This window comes from Lolium rigidum, chromosome 4 (genome assembly GCF_022539505.1).
Source record: "Lolium rigidum isolate FL_2022 chromosome 4, APGP_CSIRO_Lrig_0.1, whole genome shotgun sequence".
Taxonomy (NCBI): domain Eukaryota; kingdom Viridiplantae; phylum Streptophyta; class Magnoliopsida; order Poales; family Poaceae; genus Lolium; species Lolium rigidum.
In genome coordinates, this window is record NC_061511.1 from 251,611,159 (window position 1) to 251,616,438 (window position 5,280).

Sequence of the window (5,280 nt, forward strand, 5' to 3'; positions counted from 1 at the left end):
TGGTAGCCAGATCCTTGACAAAAAAACAAGTGTGGGTGAAACTCAATAAGGACACGATTATCTCTAGTAAAACGAGGAACTGACAAGAGATTTTTAGTGAGAGTTGGAACATGAAGGACATTCTTAAGGTGAAGTGGACGTGAGGAGGGAGTCGGCAAAACAGCATGACCAATATGTGATATATGCATACCTGACCCATCGGCTGTATAGACCTTCTCCTTCCCATGATATGGCTCCTTTACTTGGAGCTTGCCCAGTTCGTTGGTGAGATGATCTGTTGCCCCGGTATCCATGTACCAGGCCGTGTCCACAGGAGGAGTCTGCGGGCGACCTCCAGAGACATGGTTCGCCATGGACAGCTGACGAGCGATGAATCGACCATCATTGCCGATCCCAAGGTACCCCTTCTGGAACCTTTTGAAGCAGGTGGATGAAACGTGACCAAGTTCACCACAGAGCTGGCAGAGGGGACGATTGCCATTGCCACCAGAACGCCCACCACCACTGCCACCCGTGGGAGACGGGGAGTAATTCGGGCGCGGAGCTGCAGAAGGCTGAATCCGGAGGGGCTAGATGGAGGCTGGTAGGCTGTCCCACCAGGACGGGAGCCACGGCCAGTCTTGACAGCATGGGCAGAGTGCACGCCATCACCAAGTTCACTGCGCCGATTCGACATGCGCTGCTCAGTTTGCATCACCCGTGCAAATAGATCATGAACAGGCATTGGAGGATCATGGCCGCGCACCGCCTCGACGAGCCCGTCGTATTCCTCATCAAGTCCATCGAGGACATAGTCCTGGAACTCCTCAGGGCGGAGTGGACGGCCGATGGACGTGAGAGTATCGGAGAGCAACTTGAGTTTGTTGAAGAAGACCTGGGCAGACGAGTCAAGCTTTTTCGTCTTGGACATCAAGGAACGGATCTGTCCAGCCCGCGCCGATGACTGCGACGCAAAGCTGCCTTCAAGAGCAGTCCAGGCTTCATAGGAGGTGCCGGCGAACATCACCATGCCGGAGACCTCAATCGCCATGGAGGAGAGGATCGCAGACAAGATAGCCTGATCTTGTTGTTTCCACGCGCCATACGCGGGATTGAGAACCTCCGTGGGCTGATCATCAGGCTTCGCATCCTTGGCACGATACGACACCGTCTGGGAGGGACACGGGAACGTGCCATCGACATAACCAAACAGCAGATTGTTGTGGAGGAGGGAGACCACCTGAGCCCGCCAAAACATGTAGGTCTCGGGCTTGAGCTCGACCTTGATCAGATGGCCGATGTGGATGGGGCCGGACGAGGACAGTTGCGACGACGAGGACACGCCGACGGACATGGAGGACATCGAGGATGTGGTGAGGGCGAGGGAGGTGGCGGCGGAGAGCTGTGCGGAAGACATGTTGATCGAACTAGTCTGATACCATGTAAACCTAGATGGGTTTTGGAGAAGAGAGGTATGAGAGACAATGACCGGTACCCAACAGGGCCGGCATACACGACATATATATATTGATGACAGAGTTACAAACAACCTCAGCCTAATTACAAGGGATTCTATCTATATATGGTTAGCCCTAAACTAGGTAACCATATATTCTATCACAGGTGTCTACGGCTGAGTTTTTTCCTGCTTCCTTGATTCTTTTTGGCGTTGGGTCATTTTTCATGTACTGCAGATCTGTGTAATTCAGGGTGTATTGGCTATTTCTTGATTTCCTGTTAATGTGCTTCGGATCTGAATAGTTGGATGCGGTGTTTTTCCTGTTCACTAAAATGGTTGATGTTGTTTCTTGCAGATTTGATTGGAGGAGTGAGGTGACCATGCATCACATCAATTCTCACTTGGTACTTCAGTCGGGGCCTTACACTCGCCATCTACAATCAACTAATATCGGCGATCGTTAATTCAGCAGGAGGTGTTCATTTTATGTCGGGCCATGTGCAGGCCTACAAGTAGTACATTTATATGGAATGCTATTGTTCCATCCTTACCAGCTCATGGCCGCGTAGTTTCAGCATATTTATATTTTCAATAATTTTTTCACGCCATCATTTTTCCGCTAACAATTTTTTTTGATCTTCTTCATTCCAGCTGAGACATCTTCTTATGGTTGTTTATTGTTGTGTGGAGTTTACAAATGGCCTAAGATTATTTGATCGACAATGGCGATATGGAGAATTCAATATGCAGATTTTATTACCATTAGGTAACCCATGCCAAGTGATACCTACTGATTATTTGCATATTTAATTGTTCCAAGAACTTCACTTATATTCGGCAAGAATGGGTACATTTTATCATATTTACTTTTTCCAAGAAATTTCGCTTATTTAGTTGATACCTGCCTCGAAGTCGCTAGATTTTTGGAACAGGAAACCTTTATCTTTTATATTTTTTTCTTGCGAGTATTGTTAGTCCAGATCCAAAAAGTTACAGTATATGTGGTTAAATGAAGGTTCAAGGTATGAACTCTTATTTCTCTGATAATTTCTTCTACCTTTATTCTTTGATGTTTCGAGTTCCGTGGTCGAAATTCAAAAGCCATTCGAATGCTTCTATGTGATAATGATTACCACATGAAAACAGTTGAGGATAACATCAATGGTATTACGAATTTGTGATGCACTACTAATGCTTAACCCGTTCATTGTGTTTTATATATAATGAGAGTTCATGATGAAGAAAAAAGCTTGGCCTCTTGCCTATCCATTATATTGTACTTCGTAGAGTTCATGTCTAGCACATGATTTGTTTCAGATAGCTTGCTAGCTTTATCCGAATTTGTCGCCAATATGTAAATTTCTTTTCTTATTATCCCACTATAGTCTCTAATCAACATTGGGGATACTTTGTCTGGTACGTATTATACGTTAGATTTTTTATGTCTCATTTCATTTCAGTATGTCCGGTCATTCGAGTTCCGTTGCCATGTATATGTTTTCACTCTCTTTTTATTTTTCAGGTGTGCCTGGTTTGATCACTCCGGCAACCTGTCGGTATTGTTGCCTGGTGTTGTGTGCATATTTTCAGAAAAATTGTTGGTGCTAATGTTCTATCAGGTAATTTTTGTTATTTTTATTCTCTGTTGCTTTCACACTTTCATTTTCCCACATGTTTTGTAAAGCCACATCAAAGGATATGTTTATATACAGAAAATACTATTTATCAAAGCTATGCCACCATTGAGAATTAACATAAAAGGTACATTAGACATTGGACAGAAATTGTATGGTATCTTTTGAAGGATGAAATCCATAGATGGTTCAAACTAAATAGCAGATTATCATTTAATTTGAATATAAACTCGTGCCACTGTTAGTTGGTTGAAAGTACACATAGTAGTGTTACAGCAACAGTCTGAACTGAAAAATACCATGACCTTATATTTATTAGGGTACTTACTACTTGCTACATGAGTGAGTGAGTGCATGTGTCTTTTGGGGGACATGGAAGTGATGTTTTTTTCCTTTTTCTGATATGATACAGAAATTATGTGTACATTGTAGGATCTTCGGTGTATCTTCTATCTTTAGTTAGTGCTGATAAGTATTTGGAGATTTTGCATTTTGTCCCGGTTCATGAAATTGCTGAATTCAGTAAACCTTTTCCTTCTTCTAGCAGAAGCATTTTCAGGCGAGAAGAGGTATCCATCTAACTTATGTGTGAGACTCTACTCATTAGGATTACAAGTTCTCTTGATAACATTCCAAATTTGATCTTTCAGTCTGCACTTCCTTTTTCATATCTTCTCATTCCCTAAAATATCTCGAAAGAGATTCAGACCATTGAACACCTATAGGAGGATAAGAAAATAAAGGGATGTATTGGCATGGATTCTTGGCTAGATGAGATGAAACCCTTCCATGTAGAGCGAAATATGCGAGCTGTATCATAACTCACAAGTTCAAGAATAAAGAAGTAAGAATTGCTACCTTAGGAATTCCACATGTGGGGACAAACTGTTGGGAGCATGACTGAATATAATAATAGGATGCATTGTTTCCTATTAAGATTTTTTGGGTCTATTGGCGATGATGCAAGTATTGTCTTTAGAAATTCATGATAGAGTTCGTTAGGATGGTCATATAGGTCTTTATTTTGCTGTTACAAGTCGTGTGCGCTTTGGATGAAATATGTTACTGCCATATTCATTGGACAAGTGTTCTAACGTGTGTGTATTATCTCCAGGGAACCATAACATGTGATTGTTGTTGTTTATTTTTCCTTCGCTATGGCCAAAAGTGTATCGCAATCAAAGCCTTCCTTGGTGCTTTTAACGCACACAATTCGGAAAAAAAGTTATAGCAAATAATGCTATAGAAACATGTATGACAACAGGCGCGGCGTGCCGCCGCGCCATGGCTTACTAGTATTTATGTATGAATGCTAACATTAGCGGTGATTCTTCTTAAAGCAGCTATGCATTCTGTGGATCGAGCATCGCGTATCGTATAGGGTAGTGACCATGTGATATCTAACTTCATATTTTTTTGAGGAATGATCTGACTTTATTAATCAATTAACTAAAGTATCAGATTGAATAACATAAATACATGTCAATGATAAAGTGCATCTTGATGTTCAATCAGGAACCAGGAGAAAATGTCGCGGAATATCAGACCTGCATGGGTTGTATTAACGTCCGAGATTTTGAAATCCCTCTTAAGTTGCCCACCCAAACAGGTGATCATACCAGATGTTTACATTTTATACCTCCATTTTACAGATGCATTATTCTAAAGGACTTCGAATAAAACAGATAACCATGTTATTTTCCTACAAAACTGTACTTTTTCAATAGTAGAACTATTCCACTACATAAATAGCTAATATGATGTGCAATTATTGATAAATGTGAACCACGTCCATTTGTATGAAGTTAATTTGACAAAGAAATCCAATAGTAAATACGGTTTTCTCATCATGGTTACATCAACATTTCAGTTTTTATATTATTAGATTAATAATTTCTTACCATATATCTTTGAAGCCTAGCTCGTGGCTCGGAGCATGGGTTGAGGACTAGTCAAATATAATTTCTCTTCACATGGGATTCAACTTGGCATGACATCCCTACATATAGGGTTTTTATTCATACTATGCTACAAATTCTAAATAAGACGGGTCAACACTTTGTCGCGGCAGATAGGGCAGCTGGTTCGTAACAAACCAGGAGAGGATGCACTTTCTATGGAACGGATGTTTCCATCCCCGGAGACGCACCGTTGTGCGCTGCGATAGCCCCTGCAAGCTTATGCTGCAGTGGACATCCTCCGGCGCAA

General features: G+C 41.8%; 1 long non-coding RNA gene across 2 annotated transcripts; it reads left to right on the forward strand.

The window, feature by feature from the left end:
- Positions 1-1,939: 1,939 nt before the first annotated feature.
- On the forward strand, positions 1,940-4,980 carry LOC124650235. 2 transcript variants are annotated; one of them, XR_006986922.1, is made up of 5 exons: positions 1,940-2,204; positions 2,405-2,460; positions 2,961-3,057; positions 3,505-3,641; positions 4,588-4,980. It is a non-coding gene; the product is annotated as an uncharacterized LOC124650235 (long non-coding RNA). The 2 variants fall into 2 exon arrangements; XR_006986923.1 differs by lacking the exon at positions 4,588-4,980 and adding an exon at positions 4,187-4,220.
- The last annotated feature ends 300 nt before the right edge of the window (positions 4,981-5,280 follow it).